General features: G+C 41.5%; 1 protein-coding gene across 12 annotated transcripts in view; it reads left to right on the top strand.

Moving 5' to 3' along the window:
* Positions 1-19,151, top strand: part of LOC135104295 (sodium-independent sulfate anion transporter-like) — a 93,949-nt gene that overhangs the window by 53,354 nt on the left and 21,444 nt on the right. Inside the window, exon 1 of one of the 12 annotated variants that reach the window (XM_064011518.1) lies at positions 14,423-14,562. The exons of 9 other annotated variants lie outside the window; for them this stretch is intronic. The gene's annotated coding sequence lies outside the window, so the exon portion shown is untranslated. Of the gene's footprint in view, positions 1-14,422; positions 14,597-17,856; positions 17,877-19,151 lie in introns of those variants that run through there. 2 more of the 12 variants (XM_064011519.1, XM_064011520.1) reach the window with 2 other exon arrangements.

Raw genomic sequence — 19,151 nt, 5'->3', positions numbered from 1 at the left:
GGATGAGAGAAAGAAGAAAGTCTTGTGCAGCGAGGCCGCGGGAGGAGGGGAGGCATGCCGTTAGCAAGATCGTAAGAGCAGTTGGCATGAAAATAGCGGTAGAAGACAGCTAGAGATGCAACATAGCGGCGGTGAGAGAGAGGCTGAAGACAGTCAGTTAGAGGAGAGGAGTTGATGAGACGAAAAGCTTTTGATTCCACCCTGTCTAGAAGAGCAGTATGAGTGGAACCCCCCAGACATGTGAAGCATACTCCATGCATGGACGGATAAGGCCCTTGTACAGAGTTAGCAGCTGGGGGTGAGAAAAACTGGCGGAGACGTCTCAGAACACCTATCTTCATAGAAGCTGTTTTAGCTACAGATGAGATGTGAAGTTTCCGTTCAGATTATAAGTAAAGGACAGACCGAGGATGTTCAGTGTAGAAGAGGGAGACAGTTGAGGGTCACTGAAGAAGAGGGGATAATTGTCTGGAAGGTTGTGTCGAGTTGATAGATGGAGGAATTGAGTTTTTGAGGCACTGAACAATACCAAGTTTGCTCTGCCCCAATCAGAAATTTTAGAAAGATCAGAAGTCAAGCGTTCTGTGGCTTCCCTGCGTGAAATATTTATCTCCTGAAGGGTTGGACGTCTTTGAAAAGACGTGGAAAAGTGCAGGGTGGTATCATCAGCATAGGAGTGGATAGGACAAGAAGTTTGGTTTAGAAGATCATTAATGAATAATAAGAAAGAGAGTGGGTGACAGGACGGAACCATGAGGAACACCACTGTTAATAGATTTAGGAGAAGAACAGTGACCGTCTACCACAGCAGCAATAGAACGGTCAGAAAGGAAACTTGAGATGAAGTTACAGAGAGAAGGATAGAAGCCGTAGGAGGGTAGTTTGGAAATCAAAGCTTTGTGCCAGACTCTATCAAAAGCTTTTGATATGTCCAAGGCAACAGCAAGTTTCACCAAAATCCCTAAAAGAGGATGACCAAGACTCAGTGAGGAAAGCCAGAAGATCACCAGTAGAGCGGCCTTGACGGAACCCGTACTGGCGATCAGATAGAAGGTTGTGAAGTGATAAATGTTTAAGAATCTTCCTGTTGAGGATAGATTCAAAAACTTTAGATAGGCTGAAATTTAAAGCAATAGGACGGTAGTTTGAGGGATTAGAACGGTCACCCTTTTTAGGAACAGGTTGAATGTAGGTAAACTTCCAGCAAGAAGGAAAGGTAGATGTTGACAGACAGAGCTGAAAGAGTTTGACTAGGCAAGGTGCAAGCACGGAGGCACAGTTTCGGAGAACAATAGGAGGGACCCCATCAGGTCCATAAGCCTTCCGAGGATTTAGGCCACTAAGGACATGGAAAACATCATTGCAAAGAATTTTAATAGGTGGCATGAAGTAGTCAGAGGGTGGAGGAGAGGGAGGAACAAGCCCAGAATCGTCCAAGGTAGAGTTTATAGCAAAGGTTTGAGCGAAGAGTTCAGGTTTAGAAATAGATGTGATAGCAGTGATGTCATCTGGTTGAAATAAAGGAGGGAAAGAAGAAGAAGCAAAGTTATTAAAGATGTTTTTGGCTAGATGCCAGAAGTCACGAGGGGAGTTAGATCTTGAAAGGTTTTGACACTTTCTGTTAATGAAGGAGTTTTTGGCTAGTTGGAGAACAGACTTGGCATGGTTCCGGGCAGAAATATAAAGTGCATGAGATTCTGGTGATGGAAGGCTTAAGTACCTTTTGTGGGTCACCTCTCTATCATGTATAGCACGAGAACAAGCTGTGTTAAACCAAGGTTTGGAAGGTTTAGGTCGAGAAAAAGAGTGAGGAATGTACGCCCCCATGCCAGACACTATCACCTCTGTTATGCGCTAAGCACACAAAGACGGGTCTCTGATATGGAAGCAGTAATCATTCCAAGGAAAATCAGCAAAATACCTCCTCAGGTCCCCCCAACTAGCAGAGGCAAAACGCCAGAGGCACTTTCGCTTAGGGGGATCCTGAAGAGGGATTGGAGCGATAGAACAAGATACAGAGATGAGACTGTGATCGGAGGAGCCCAACGGAGAGATGAAAGGGTGACTGCATAAGCAGGATTAGAGGTCAGGAAAAGGTCAAGAATGTTGGGCGTATCTCCAAGACGGTCAGGAATACGAGTAGGGTGTTGCACCAATTGCTCTAGGTCGTGGAGGATAGCAAAATTGAAGGCTAGTTCACCAGGATGGTCAGTGAAGGGAGAGGAAAGCCAAAGCTGGTGGTGAACATTGAAGTCTCCAAGAATGGAGATCTCTGCAAAAGCGAAGAGGGTCAGAATGTGCTCCACTTTGGAAGTTAAAATTAGTAGTCAAAGAATTTCTTATAGTCAGAGGAGTTAGGTGAAAGGTATACAGCACAGATAAATTTAGTATGAGAGTGACTCTGTAGTCGTAGCCAGATGGTGGAAAACTCGGAAGATTCAAGAGCGTGGGCACGAGAGCAGGTTAAGTCATTACGCACATAAACGCAGCATCCAGCTTTGGATCGAAAATGAGGATAGAGAAAGTAGGAGGGAACAGAAAAGGGGCTACTGTCAGTTGACTCAGACACCTGAGTTTCAGTGAGGAGAAGAAGGTGAGGTTTAGAAGAGGAGAGGTGGTGTTCTACAGATTGAAAATTAGATCTTAGACCGCAAATGTTACAGAAGTTAATGAAGAAAAAGTTGAGGGGGGGGGGTATCAAGACACTTAAGGTCGTCGACAGAAAGGCAGTCCGACCTAGGGACATTTATGGTCCCCTCCCCAGATGGGGACTCCGAGGCTGGTGTAGGAGTCGCCATGATGATTTTAAAATTTTTTGAGTGAAGGGTGTGTGTGTGTTATTAGGTGCTTATAGTTTTGTGTGGAGGAAGAGAGTTGTCTTTAGAGGGCAGGCTGTGACTACCCCCTTGTGTTGTGAGACACAAAGGGAAACGTTCAGTGAGGTCACAGCTGGGTTTAATGATAAGTTCACAGCACCCCCTAAACAGTGCTTTAGACCTCACTGGGAGTAATTATCGTTTCGGCAGGTGTCTACTGCTTCCTCCACACCCACCCACCTGACGCTTTCTAACAAGGAAAAGCGGATTTATATGCAGGGATACCGTTGTCCTGTTAGTCACGTGTGTATATACAGATGTTTAAGAGGAGGAGGAAGGGGAGTGACATTCGCAAGATTAGTGAGATGGAAAGAGACACAGTTAGAGAGAGAGCCTTGTTCTTACCTGACTGTGTTTTGAGTCTTCCTCTCCTGTGCATCAAAAGAGGAAGGAAGGAAGAAGTATTATACAGGCAGGATTATCAAGGTAAAAGAAGGAAAGGAGGAGATATACTAACGTGGCAAGATAGAGACGGTACTTTGCGACACAGCGGAAGAAGAAGGTGTTATTATACATACAAACATGGTATCGTATTCAGAAACACCGCTTTTTCACCACGGCAATTTCCAAAGGCCACAAAGATGATAAGCCGCGTTTTCATGAGTGTTCCTCCTGTTAGTCATGTATAGAAATTTGTTAATCTGTCACTAAAACCATAAAATCACCCTTAAAAACCCGTGTAACTTCAACTAGTAGAGCCTCTTGAATGTAGTGGAGGTGCGGCGTAAAAATGTTTTAAAATATGGACACTTCTTAGCTACGCGGAGATAACTCAAAGGCGTAACGTATTTCATTAAGGCCAGAAGAGGGAGGAGTAACCGGGACACACCACCTAAATCACGGGCATGGCAAGGGTAGAGTTCCCGTATATACACGTGTAGGCGACGCAGAAGGAAGAAGCAGCGTCTTTTTGTAACCTTGGTGCTTTGCTTGGTTTGACATGTGAGATTCTTAATTCACAACCAGATCTTCTTGTATAATTCTTCATCTTGTGTACCTTCCTCTCTCCCTCTCCCTCTCTCTCTCGGTATGTGTTGCTTGAACACGTAAGCACCTCCTCCTCCTCCTCCTCCTCCTCCTCCTCCTCCTCCTCCTCCTCCTCCTCCTCCTTATTCTTCTCTTTTCCTTACAATCGTGGCTCAGCAAACATCACAAGCACATGTGTTGATTAGACAGAAGGATGTTAAGATTTGTCAAGGGTGTGGCTTCAGAAGTGGACAGACGTATTGACTGACAGGTTGGTGGATAAGTGAAGGGCTGACAGATAAATGGGTAGTTTTTAGAAGTGGATAGACAGATAGAATGCCAGATAAGTGGATAAGAGGGTAGGTTTTAGATAAACTGATTGATAAGTAGCTAGATTTTAGTAGTGGATAGACGGATAGACTGATAGATAAGTCATAAGTCGATAAGTGGGTAGGTTTTTTAGGTAGACTGAGAAATAAATGACTAGGTTTTAGTTATGGATAGACGGATAGACGGATAGACTGACAAGGTACATGATTGATAGGATCGGTGCGTCAGGCAGGTGCAAGGTGGTGGGGGGAGGTGTCAGTGGTCGGTAAGCGTCATAGAATACGTAAAGGTACAGATAAAATAATGATGGACGTTACCCGCGATAGAGGAAGCAGCTCATCATGTCATTGTGTCCGTGTTGTCTGTGTGTGTGTGTGTGTGTGTGTGTGTGTGTGTGTGTGTGTGTGTGTGTGTGTGTTTCGTGTTTTGTATTTTCATTTTATTTGTTTATTTATTTATTTATATTTGGTCCATGTTTTCGTCCATTTTTGTTTATTTTTATTTTTTTTTTTTTTTTGCTTCTGTCCCCGTCAATTTTTTTTTTATCTCTCTCTCTCTCTCTCTCTCTCTCTCTCTCTCTCTCTCTCTCTCTCTCTCTCTCTCTCTCTCTCTCTCTCTCTCTCTCTCTCTCTCTCTCTCTCTCTCTCTCTCTCTCTCTCTCTCTCTCTCTCAACAAGTAAAGAAGCAGGCTTATGACCTTGGGATGAAGAAGAGTGGATTATTATTATTCCTCGCCAAAAACAAGCATGGTGAAGTGTGGCGTTGCTTTAATTCCGCTGCGTTAGGTAACAGGAGCTGGAGGGATGCAGGCACAGGGACTTGCCGCTTGTCCTCGCACTGGCCGGGCCCTCACTGGCATAATGAAGGGCGGTACTGAGGAGCATTGAACAGTAAGCTAATAAGAACATAAGAACGTAAGGGAAGCTGCTTGAAGCCTTCATGCCTATACGTAGCAGTCCCTGTATGAAACATGCTTACCTACGTATTTCCACCTCTCATCCCCATCCATACATTTGTACATTTGTCTAATCTTCTTTTAAAGTTACCTAATGACTCCAGCACTAACAACATGATTACTGAGTCCATTCCATTCATATACCTCTCTGTTTGAAACCCTATTCCTTCCTGTCTCTCTCTTGTTCCCCTACTTGGCTGTTTGTTTGTCACGCCAGCTGCAGAAACATTAGATTTAAGGCAGCGGGATATGATGAGGCTTTGAAAAAAAGTTTCGGTCAAGTCAGTATATACAATTTATTTACGCCAACAACGGGAGAGTTCACTCGTTCCGGAATAATTTAATAACGTGGAAAAGTTTAATGGTGTTACGTCTCGGATTACTGGAGAGACAGACGTTAGGAATGTGTCACTGCATTTTGTTATCAGTTAAACAGCGACATCACATCACTTAATTTTTTTAGAATTTTGTACACACACTAACACAGTACTGAGTTCAACGGAGATGCACAACAGACTTCTTGGTAGCGCTCCTCTTGTCGTACACACAGCCCGCTGCCAAACTGCCTGCCTCCAGTCACGTCCCGCGTAACACACAGGGAACAAAAACAACATCCGTGTTTGTACCAGCACCTCATGATCAGGCTGTGCTAGGTGGCGATATTTCAACATGAAAAACAATAGAAGTTTCTTGCACTAAATGAACAAAGACAACTTCCATGATGTTTAACAAAGCGTCAGTTCCTATCTACCCCAACCTACCTATCCTTACCTACCTATCCTTATCTACCTATCCTTACCTATCCTTACTATCTATGGGTACACTTTTTTAAATCTAACTTTTTAAGCAACCCACTATTTCTTTTTCTATTCCTGCTGACGCTAATACTAACATTGAACTTAAATATTCCCTCACTATTTGAACATTTATCTGTGGGGAGCTGGCATCTTCAACGACTGTGTGTGTGTGTGTGTGTGTGTTTTCTTGACCACAGCCTGCCACTGTAGACCACTGGACACTTACCTAACACTAACACTAACACTGATTAACACTGGACACTTAACTATCCTTTTAACTATGTGGATTATCCTGTCCTCTGGTATGTACCTTTAGTGGTCTTTTTTTTATTTATTTATTCATTTATTTATTTATTTATTCATTCATTTATTTATTTATTTATTTATTTATTTATTTATTTATTTTTATTTCTACGTTTTACTTTATTTCATTTTCTTGTTGGCCTTGACCAAAACCTCTCGTGCATAAAAGAAGGAAAGAAACCATTCCGAGATCCTGGTGGTGGTGGTGGTGGTGGTGGTGATGATGATGGTGGTAGTAACGGTGGTGGTGCTGTTCATGCAGGCAGTGAAGCAGGTGATGTGTGTGTGTGTGTGTGTGTGTGTGTGTGTGTGTGTGTGTGTGTGTGTGTGTTGTTGTTGTTGTTGTTGTTGTTGTTGTTGTTGTTGTTGTTGTTGTTGTTGTTGTTGTTGTTGTTGTTGTTGTTGTTGACCTGCGCGCTGTGCTGTGGCCCCCTTTCGGCTATCATATTGAATTGAACTGAGCCGCCGCCACCGCCGCCCACCACCTGCTGACTTACACAGACTCTCGGAGACTCGTGTGGGGCGTGCAGCTGCGTCAAGGAGTGAGTGTGGGGTATGAAATGTGTCAGCCAAAAAAAGACAAAAATAGATCGGAATCAGACAAAAGCCACCTTCTTCCATTACATCCCTATTTTTCTTTTTTTTTTTTTAGAGTGTTTAGTAAATGTACAGCTGCCCCCTTCCCCCAAAAAAATAATAGATAAATAAATAAAGATAAATTAATGAATAAATAAATAAAAATCTGTCGTGTCTTGCATAAAACATGTCAGGCAAAAAAGAAAAGTAAATAATCAGTACAAGATAACTAATACTTCCACCCATCACGTCCTACTTTTTTCGTAGCCTTTTCTGGAATGCTTAGCAAATAATGTGGATTTTCTGTAAAATACGTCAGGCAGGAAAAAAAAGAAAAGAAAAGAACATAAGTAGATAAATAAATAAATAAATAAAGAAAGAAAGGAAGAAGAATTACCAGTAACTGACAAGATAAAAGAAAAAAAGAAAGAATATAAGTAAAAGGAGAAAGGAAGAAAGAAAGAAAGGAAGAATAACCAGTAACTGACAAGCACCTGTACCTGTTTGGAGCCTCTTAACCCTTCCAGTCCGGGGCAATTTCTTGGAAGTTGATGAAATAGTGAATTGTAAATCAAAGTTACATAAAACTACTTAGAGACTTTCAAGGCGAATATTTTTACTAAGCTCAATAGGTAACTTACTGATTTCAGGAGAGGGCAACCAAGAAACTCAAGAAACATGTATGATTCACTATAGAAATCAGATTATAAAAAGACTAGTACCGGATACAGATGGCTAATAAGTACTGTATGCACACCTGGTCCTCACTTCTACTAAAAAAAATAAATTAATGAATAAAATGAATGAATGAAGTAAGTAAATAAATAGATAAATAAAAGCAAATAGACATTCATGTATAAACTGTGTCTGACAAAAAAACAAACAAAAAAATAATAAAATAATGCACATCTATCTTTCTCCCCTAAAAAAACAAAAAAACAAAACATATTTAAACTGCCTGAGGAAAATAGAATAAAAATAATAAAAAAATACAGAAAAAGTCATTATCAGACAACTGCATCCAACTATCTTATCCCCAGTTCTTGTTGGTCTTTTTTGGCGCTCCTAACATTAATCATTTCACGGGTCCACTCATTACACAGCTGCGCCAGGAGGGGAATTTCTCACTTCAGCTCGGCAGTGGCTCGCCTGGTGACGCCACGTTGTTTCAGAGGCTGGCTTTTTGACTTCCCTGGCGCATTATGTTTGTCTTACGTGCGTCATTGCAGTGTGTGTGTGTGTGTGTGTGTGTGTGTGTGTGTGTGTGTGTGTGTGTGTGTGTGTGTGTGTGTGTGTGTGTTCTTACCTAATTGCATTTTTACAGGATAGAGTCAACTTCATGTCTCGTCTTTTATAGTTATTTTGTCATATTTATCTTTAAATGAATGCTCCTTGCAAACACAACTTCGTCTGTCAATGCTCTCTCTCTCTCTCTCTCTCTCTCTCTCTCTCTCTCTCTCTCTCTATCTCTCTCTCTCTCTCTCTCTCTCTCTCTCTCTCTCTCTCTCTCTCTCTCTCTCTCTCTCTCTCTCTCTCTCTCTCTCTCTCTCTCTCTCTCTCTCTAAACGTTACACTAATAAACGGAGAATATAAGTGATCTAAAAAATAAATAAATAAAAAAAAAAAACACATTAACCAACGAAGCTTTAAAAAAAAAATGTTATAAAAAGTACGTTCGCCTCAATTATCCGATCATCGTACATTAGCACAACATTACCGTACACAGGTGGTAGTGGTGGTGGTGACTGAGGCCTGATATGGGAAATTACTTAAACAGATCCAGTGACACTACATTATGGGAACGAATGTAAACTGTGAGTGTAACGTTAATTAAATAAAGGACTTGGGGGGGGGGGGTTAGAGAGAGAGAGAGAGAGAGAGAGAGAGAGAGAGAGAGAGAGAGAGAGAGAGAGAGAGAGCTGGTGTAGCACGCACCTGTCCCCACTGGCGCTTTAAATTTTTATTGTATTATTGTGTTAGTATTATTATCTTTATGTTAAGTATGTATAGTGTTATTCCTGTAAATAATACTATCATAGGCTTTTTAAATAATTCCATACTCAACGTGGAATTTTAAGCCTTTCTGTAAATATATGTTTAAATAAAAAGAGAGAGAGAGAGAGAGAGAGAGAGAGAGAGAGAGAGAGAGAGAGAGAGAGAGAGAGAGAGAGAGAGAGAGAGAGGTGGAGACGGGATGTGGAGTTAAAGCGAGTGACAAGGTGTTTGGTATTGAGGCTTCTGCGTAAACAATAAACAACATTGTCTTTATTTAAACGTACTTGATAAATATGACTCAAAATGTAAACCACGTGGAAATTATTAAAATACGTCATGAGTAGTTAGTGATAAACTTGAGTTGTTTTTTGGAAGAATATAATGTTTTATGCTGATTTATTTATTTTGTTTATTCATTTATTTACTTCGTTTTATCTTGCGCAGGACGCATAATGGTAGCGAATGAAATTGATGCCTCATAAAGCGTGTGTATATGTGTGCGTATGAGTATGTTTATGTGTATGTGTATGTGCTTTAAGAAAAAAAAACATACGATACCGCACGCTTAATAAATAAATAAATAAATAAATAAGCAAATAAATAAAAAATAAAACTGACGAGACAGCACATCAGTTTTTGTGTGGCATCCTTGCTCCGGCCTCGCGTCACAGTGCATCAGGGGGGCTGTTCCCACGTCACACCTCAGCGTCACTTTGTTTACATTGTTCTTTCTTATCGGAAGGGATGCACGCCAGCCAAAGACGGAATGACCTTCTACTCGCCCCTGTGGTTGTAATAGCAGCAGTAGTTGTAGTAGTAGTAGTAATTGTAGTAGTAGTAGTAGTAGTAGTAGTAGTAGTAGTAGTAGTAGTTTTATTCGTCCTGGGCTTTTAACACGTGCAGGCTTTTTTTGTTCTTGCAAGCTTAGATGGATGGTCAGACTGTAGATTTCTTGCAGGCTCGGATGGTCTAGCTACAAGGACTGCTACTGACTTATTAACTACTTTTCTTATGTCCTCATGTTCTTGTGTATATTTTTTGGAAGGTCAGGCTTGTATGGTCAGGCTTGGATGGTCAGGCTTGGATGATCAGACTTGTATGGTCAGACTGTAGTTTTCATACTGTGACGCTGGAAGGACTGCCACGTGTATGCCTAATAATTTGATGCAGCTTCCCTTACTTCATGTTTTTACGATCCCTGTAAGCGACACCAGAAGTTACACAGTTCTCGATATTCCTTCACACTTATGATCCAGTACCGAATCATTGTCAGCCAGTAAATGCTCTTAAGACACCATATAGTTCACTGACCACTCGACTACACTTACGGATGCTTATATAACACTTATCGCTTTGGTATTTCAGTCTGTCGAAGTTACGTAAAGCGCCGATGATAGATTAACCCTTTGCTGTGAGGTGAAATGCTGTGTTGCAAGTTGAAGGTTATAGTTTCAAAAGGCGCCACTGAGACTACTCACAGCAAAAGAGGTGAATAGTGAAGTTAGATTCTTGTAGTGCCTGTTTCATTTTACCTCTGCGAGTTGTACCAGGTTACGAAAATGGTGTTAAAGGTTTTGTAAGCCACGTGCACACCAGAAAACCATTTGGAAGTAATGTTTACAAGTACATTGGTTTGCATATTGTTTATAAGCGTCTAGGAACATTTGGGAAGCATTTGGGAAGCAGTTTGGAGACCGTGCTTCCTGTTTGGGCCATCTATTTATCCATCCATCCATCCATCCATCCATCCATCCATCCATCCATCCATCCATCCATCCATCCACTCATCCATCCATCCATCCACTCATCCATCCATCCATCCATCCAACCAACCACTCATCTATCTATCCACTCATTCATTTATTAATTCATTCATGCACAATTATTTTAAGGAGTCAAGTAGTAGTAGTAGTAGTAGTAGTAGCAGTAGCAGTAGTAGTAGTATATGGGAGGTTTCAAAAAACTTTTCCTTTGATTTGTGATGACCGCTTTTGACTTTGTTAGGGGACTAGCATCTCTGTGGGCCCTTTTTTTTTCTCATAAATTTTGTTGCCCTTGGCCGGTGCTTCTACATAAAAAAAAGTAGTAGTAGTAGTAGTAGTAGTAATAGTAGTAACAGTAGTAGTAATAGTAGCAGTGGTAAGCGGTATCATGAAGGAATTACCAGGTCATCATCGACCTTCTCATCTCCTCAGTGGTGGGAACGTTGCTGGTCTGAAAGCCTTGCAGTGTATCAGCACGAATGTCGCTGTGTGTGATCGGGAACCCCTTTGATTTAGCGTGCTGACCTTCATGCTCAAGTGTGTGTGTCTGTGTGTGTGTGTGTGTGTGTGTGTGTGTGTGTGTGTGTGTGTGTGTGTGTGGTGTGTGTGTGTGTGTAGTCTGTAGGAGATAAAAAAAAAAGGAAATAAAGGAAAGGCTGTTTATTTATCGTTTCCTGAAGGAGAGTTTGGACAAGGTGAACGAAAAGAGAGAGAGAGAGAGAGAGAGAGAGAGAGAGAGAGAGAGAGAGAGAGAGAGAGAGAGAGAGAGAGAGAGAGAGAGAGAGATGTATTGTGTCCCATGTCATTACTTAATCGTTTTCCTTGTGTTGCATGATGTTTGCGTGGCTGGAACAAGGAGGCTTTGTTAGGAGTTTGCTATTGTTACGTGTAATGCAGTGTATGCAGTATAATGGAGCTGATGTGGATTACTGGTAGAAAAATATAACCACAAGGAAGATATGAAGGAGTAGCAATAGCAGCAGCAGAAGTAGCAGTATAAATTAATATTCCTGCGTAAACACAAGTCGCAGCAGGTTGGCGTGAAAGGTACTCGAGAAAGGTGTGTGATCAATGTCTCACCTATCAACACGCGAGTATATGGACTGATCATCTCGAGAGGGTCTGTTCCAAGGAGGGGAAAAATCAAACAAACACACAAAGATTGCCCTTGTGAAGTGTCTAGAGGTCGTGGCGGTGTGATGCAGTACGCGTGTTGGGGAGAGGGAAGGAAGGGAGGAATGGAAGGGAGGGAAAGAGATAAGGGAGGAAGAGAAGGTAAGAAAGAGGAGAAAAAGGAAGGAAGGACAGAATGGGGGAAGGGAAAGAAATGATGTGGGGAGGGAGAGAGAGAGATAGATAAGGAGAGGAAGGTAAGGAAAGAAAAAAAAATGAAGGAAGGGGACGAGAGATAAGGAGAGGAAGGTAAAGAAAGAGAAGAAAAAAGAAGGAAGGGAACGAGAGAGAGAGAGAGAGAGAGAGAGAGAGAGAGAGAGAGAGAGAGAGAGAGAGAGAGAGAGAGAGAGAGAGAGAAGAGGAAAACCCGCAGTTCAGTAAACAAACTCTAAATTAAAAAAAAAAAAAAAACAAGAAACTGTTCTCTTTATAACAAGTCTCCGCGTCCCCTTAACCAAAGAAGTATACAAAACAAACCTCTGAAACCACGTAAACAAAAGTATATACACGCAAATCCAACATCTCGACAAAACAACCCAATTTGGAAGCATTATTTAAGTTCCTCAGTAAATATTTCACAACAAACTGAACTTCTAATGCAAACTACAGGCGATATAAGAATGTGCCCCTGCAGTGTTCAGCTCCTCAGTGTCTCGGGTCTCGGTCAGCACACCTGGAGAACCAACTTAATATTCTTCTCTTCCCTCCTGCTCCTCTTATTGAATTCTATTTGAATTCTTTTAGTTTCCTGGGCAAGGTTAGGTGGACTTTCTTTTTCCAGGTAAGGAGGTGAGGAGAAACAGGACTGGTCGAGTACCTGTTCCACTGCACGTTTCGTCATGGGTGAGAACACTAGGAAAAAAATATTGCAGTATACATGACTTGAGACTAAGATTAGGTGAGGAATGGAAGGAGTGGTGGAGTGTGTTTTCACTTTAGTTGTCGTTACTAGTAAGGAAAAAGTAGGAAAACAAAAGGAAAAAAAAGCTTTGCAGTACAGATGAGTTGAAACTGAGGTAAGGCATAGGAGTTGTCAAGTGTCCATTTCACTTTACCTGCTGTCATTACTAAGAGAAACAGAGAATAGCACTGATTGCAGTACAGGTGACTTGAAACTGAGGTGAATGAACGAGCGAAAGAACTGTACCTTTACTTGGCATACGAAAAAGAAAGAGAAAACAATAAGCGAAAGAACTGTACCTTGGCATACGAAAAGAAAGAGAAGAGAACAACAAGCGAAAGAACTGTACTTTTACTTGGCATACGAAAAGAAAGAGACTAACGAGCGAAAGAACCGTACCTTTACTTGGCATACGAAAAGGAGGAAGAGAAAACAAAGAGCGAGCGAGATAATTGTTCCTTTACCTGACATTCGAGAGGAAGAACGAGGGAACAAAAAAAAAAAAAGCACAATTATACGACAGGTGACTTAAATTAAATCAGAGGCGTGTGACGTTTACCTGTACCTCACCTGCTGACATGAATAAGGCATCTGACACTGGGAAAAGAGCATCACAGACATATGCATGGCTGAGACTCTCTCCACGCTCTCCCTTCTTGCGGGTGTTGCATTATGGGTCAGAATTTGAGGTCAGGAGGGAAAGAGGCTGAGAGGAAGGGTGGCAGACAGCGTGGAGGTAAATTACAGACAGGGGTGTGTGTGTGGGAATAGGAGGGTGGATAGTAAATAAAGGTTTTCTGTGAGGGATTATGTTCTGTCAACAGTTTTGCTTCTATGTTGTGTATAAATAAGCAAGTGAGAATATATTACGTATTGGCTTCTCCTGTTTACTTGTAGGGAAGAGCGTTTGAAGGGGCTTTTTTCTTTAACTCATATGTTATTTTTATCATTAAGAAGTTACAGTGTTAGACTTAAGTTCGTTGAGGTTTACCAAGTTATAGATCTCTCTTTCTTTCTCTTTCCTTTCTCCTTTTTTTTTTTATTTTTTCTCCCGTGTTCATCCCATTCTCTCTTCCTCTTTCTCCTTCCCTTCTTCCTTCATCCTCTCATTCCCTCCCCGTACCCCTCTGCCTCTCTCCTCCTCACATCCCTTTCTCCCTTCTTAGGGTTGAGTTATTTCACCTCATCATCAGTCTTTATGATTCCACAGCAGACAAAGATCCCCAACCTTCCCCATTCATGTCAATTTTTTTTTTCTATTTCACGTCATTCCACCTAATATCTAGCGATTTATCAGCAATGAATCCCTCCTTATTAGCTCACAGGCGTGGGGGGAGAGAAAGAGAGAGAGGACTGGGGAGAGACTCCGAAGGAAGAGGAAAGACTGGGATAGCATGGAAAAGGAAGGGAAGAGGAAGAAGAATGACTTGAAACTAGAAATGTCATTGCAGTATTACGTGAAGTACAAATATAATCCCTAGGAAAAAAAAATAAATAAAAATTGAGCTCCGTCTTAAGCCTCTCGAGGACCCTTTATTAGCAGCACTTGAGAATTCACGCCACTTTTCCTTCCCAGCCTTCAATAATGGGCTTAAGACGGCTTACGAGGCTTGTGAGGACGGGGCCTTAATGAACAACAGTGGCGGGGTGGTGGCTTAGGTATGTGTGTGTGTGTGTGTGTGTGTGTGTGTGTGTGTGTGTGTGTGTGTGTGTGTGTGTGTGTGTTGGGGGAGGGCGGGGCACGGGGTCAGTCAGCGCGGGCCATTAACCAATCCAGCTACCCGGTATTATGAAAAGCACTATCATGATGTCCTCACGCTGAGTAGATAAAAGCCACGCAGTAGGTGGCCAGTTTATCGGTGACTCCTGAAGGCTGTGCACGCTTCCCCCTGCAGCACCAGCACCTTCAGAAGCAACCCACGGCCCGGTAGGAAACTCTGCCGCTGAGTCTGTCCCTAAAAGTTAGTTGTTGGTGATGGTAGTCCTTGTGTGTGTGTGTGTGTGTGTGTGTGTGTGTGTGTGTGTGTGTGGTAAAAGAATCAGTGTTGCTTCAGTCCTGCCTTTCAGAAAACTTTACAATTATGAGTCTGTTCCGTTGAATGTGTCTTGTTGATGGTGGTCTTTGTGTGTGTGTGTGTGTGTGTGTGTGTTAAAACCACAAAAAAAAGTATCGTATCAGTCACATAAGGGTGTCTGAAAGTTATGTTTTCCCCGTGTTAACCTTGTGGAAGTTTAACATTAAGCTGCTGTACGGAGTCATGATTGAGACAGCAATGGATAGATAGACTGAGGGGTGGTGGGAGAGCCAATCAACGGGGCCACTCTCGCTGCCCCGGACTTGAGAGGACAGGTAAGTGTTTGTAAACCCGCTGACTGAAGAAAACTGTCTCACATATCTTAACGGCTCGATCACTGAGGGATCTCCTGCGTTTTTTTGTCTTATTTTTTTTTTTCGTGTTGTTGTTGTTGTTGTTGTTGTTGTTGTTGTTGTTGTTGTTGTTGTTCTTCTTCTTCTTCTTCTTCTTCTTTTTCTTCTTGTTCTTGTTCTTCTTGTTCTTCTTGTTCTTGTTCTTCCTGTTCTTGTTATTTTTTCCTCCTCCTCCTCCTCTCAGCTTATTACATCCCTGAACATCAAATACCAATAGGAGCAGCTGAAAAGTTAGTTGGAAATGGTATTGTTAATGTAAAGATTATGAAGAAATAGCATATAATTTGAAGATTACCTAAGTTATACATTATATATGATTAATTTTGTATACATATAATTCATAAAATTACCTTATTTAACGCAGTTGCAATGAGCACATATCTAGATTATATACAGGTGTGGTGGTGACTCAGGTATAGTTTACCTATACGTGCACGTTAGAATTAGAGATTATATACGTATCTATTTATCCATTACGTTTTTATTAAGAGAAGCGCTGCGGCACACTCGATTTATCTGTTGTTGTTGTTGTTTTTTTAGTCTTTTTTTCTTTTATATTTCAGTTTGTCTATTTATTTATTCATTCATTTACTTATTCATGTATATATTTATTTAGGTGTTATTTTTGATTGGTTAATATTTTTACTTATTGATTTGATTTTCTTGGGTGAGTGAGTGAGCGAGTGAGTGAGTGAGTGAGTGGCTGACTGACTGACTGGTGAATGTCTGAGTGACCGACTGATTTACTATATTAATTGACTGTTTAAATGGCTGAATGCCTGACTGACTGACAGACAGAATTCTTGACTAACTAACAAACTGACTGATTGAATAATGAATTAACTAACTGAATGAACGAATGCATGACTGGCTGCCTGACTTAACAATTAACTAATAAGTAACAATCTAACCGACATTCATTAACTTTGACTAACAATCTTTCATTCACTCAGTCCTTCCATGTACCCATAAACCAGAAAAAGGTAATGAAAAGCATCAATCATACTGATAGGAAAGGATATAACGTCACACACACACACACACACACACACACACACACACACACACACACACACACACACACACACACACACACACACACACACACACACACACACACACACACACACACACACACACACACACACAGAGAGAGAGAGAGAGAGAGAGAGAGAGAGAGAGAGAGAGAGAGAGAGAGAGAGAGAGAGAGAGATCTACAGGTGTTCACGTAACTAAAAGGGTGTGTCAGGTGTGTCTATAGAATGGTCAGCATGAGAGGGAGTGAGTGACGAAGCTCACACGTCCTCGTTCTTTCAGGGAGACAGTAGTAGTAGAAGTAGTAGTAGTAGTAGTAGTAGTTGTAGTGGTAGTAGTAGTAGACAGGTTATTGATAAGTATGATGATAAGGATAATGTAGTAGCAATAATGATAAAGATAAATAATAATAATATCTTTTCAGGTGCACACACACACACACACACACACACACACACACACACACACACACACACACACACACACACACACACACACACACACACACACACACACACACACACACACACACACACACACACACACACACACACACCTACCTACCTCTGTGTGATTAGATTCATTATCAAGAATTAACAGTCTCTCTCTCTCTCTCTCTCTCTCTCTCTCTCTCTCTCTCTCTCTCTCTCTCTCTCTCTCTCTCTCTCTCTCTCTGTTGCCTTTAATTTGTTATCATGATTTATTCTATTTATTTTATTTTTTGGCGATGTTTAGAGTTTCATATCGTTTTAAGTTAATGGGCAACATCAGTCCATCAACCCTCCCCCCTCCACTCCTCCTCCTTCTCCTCCTTTACCGTCACTCTATCGGCAGTATCATGCTTTTTCTGTTATCCATTTTTTTTTCTCTCCCAGCCCAGTAACACTTTGATAACTAAAAGTGGCTGAAAATTCATAACAGAAAAATAGATAACAAACGTATTATCAAACAGACGAGAAAGAGAAAAGAAAAGAAAAGAAAAAGATGTCGAAAGAGGGAGAAAAGATAATGAAAAACGAGAAAGAGAATAAAAAGGAACAAAGAGGAGGGAGAGTATTATAAAAAAAAACGAATATCCGTACACACATTAGGATAAAAAAAGAAAAGAGTAAACAAGAGAAAAAACAAACAACGTATTTTACCTCACTTGCTAATACGGAAAAAAAAAAAAACACAAACACACACACACACACACACACACACACACACACACACACACACACACACACACACACACACACACACACACACACACACACACACACACACATAAAAGCGTGACCATCCTTGACTATTATTATTTTCATTCATCTACATGCGGGAGTGTTGTTGTGACTGTAGTGATGGTGGTGGTGATGGTGGTGATGGTGGTGGTGGTGGTGGTCTTCGTGGTCACGGCAAGGCTAAACTACCCTTAGTATACACAAACACAACGCTACACTCCCATTGCAGTCCGCAGCTTGATAATAGCGTTGCGGTAGGCAGGTGGTTGGTTCTGCCGTTGAAACTCAAACATGCCATTTTTGTTATTCGGGAGTGATAGGAGTGATAAGCATTGGGCGTGACGTAAGAATGATCCCTCTGTCCTGGGATTGCTGATTGCTCTATTTGTCAGTCTTCCAGTCCTCCTCCTCCTCCTCCTCAGTAGCATTGGTATCGTTCTTGTGGTCGTGTCTCCTTCATCGCTGCCTCGTGTCTCTTTCCCCGGTTTCTGTTTCTTCTCGTCTTCGTTTTCTTTTCATCTGGTGAAGTGGGGATTATAAAGTTCTCGGGATTAGGTACGTGAACTCGAAACTCCTCTGATTTGTGGTTGGTTTTATGTTCGTGGGTCATGTGTGTGTGTGTGTGTGTGTGTGTGTGTGTGTGTGTGTGTGTGTGTGTGTGTGTGTGTGTGTGTGTGTTTGGTTTCGTATTCTTAAACGTTTCGGCGGTATGACGGAACTTATAGCTTGCAATGACTTATTAGGATGTTTGGAAAATGTTTTAACTAGTTGTAATGAAAGTTATTGGGGGTTTCAAAATAGTTTGTAAGATTATTTTTCCTCTTCCTCCATTTCTTTTCTTCTTCTTCTTCTTCTTCTTCTTCTTCTTCTTCTTCTTCTTCTTCTTAGTAATAGATGAACAAAAATTTCTGTACCATTAGTAAGAAACACCCATGAGAACCCAGCAGATCATCTCTGTGGCCTTCGAAATAAGTCCTGGTGAAGACTCAGAGCGTTTAAGAGCACGGACCTACATTGTGCCTTCATGCATGAGAGTTAGCTGTTATCATCATCCTTCAGGGTTAGCTGGTGTCTTCATCCCGCAGACCAGGGTGACTTAGCTGTGGATCATAGGAAGTCTTGTAGCTTGATTACCACACAGACTCATCTCCTACCTCGCGAACTGGCCTCTCTTAACGACCAGCAGGAATCCTCTTCACTACGATCACTACGATAGACTGAAGTTTGTTACTTTATTTTACCTTTTGTAGCTCGTCAGCGTATAATTGTGTTTTCTGAATCATTTATCCATCGCTTCATTGAGCATTTCAGTATATTCCGTAAAAAAAATATGGATTCCTGTTGGCATTTCTGTCACTTGGCTTCCGGTGTGCTTAGTGTGTATGTATGTGTGTAGGTGTGTGTGTAGGTGTGCGTAAGAGGTGAAGGGGAAATAGCATTGCAGTATTGAAGGGTGAATAAGACAAGAAAGTAAGGAAAACATTTCCTTACTTAATTCTCACCAAAGCGCCTGTAACCTTCTGAAAGCCTCATTAAGTCTCGACCCTAGAATGATTCCGAGTCCGATCTTAGCAAGTTTGTCATCGGAGGAAGTAAGAAAGGCTTGGTTTCCTCCCGAAAGAAGACCATAATAAAATACTGCCTTCTCTCAAACCAAAGGCTGTATGACCGTACTGCAGCGGCGTCATGAACTTAAGAAAATAAGAAAACACGGGAAGCTGCAAGAAGCCATCAGTTCTAAACGTGGCGTGCCCTTTATAAAGCATGACTAGCTATTTATAAGAGGAGTACACTAACCTACTACTGTACTAATCTACTGCAAGTGTGCTT

Source organism: Scylla paramamosain, chromosome 10 (genome assembly GCF_035594125.1).
Source record: "Scylla paramamosain isolate STU-SP2022 chromosome 10, ASM3559412v1, whole genome shotgun sequence".
Lineage (NCBI taxonomy): Eukaryota > Metazoa > Arthropoda > Malacostraca > Decapoda > Portunidae > Scylla > Scylla paramamosain.
This window is presented reverse-complemented; position numbering and strand designations above follow the sequence as displayed.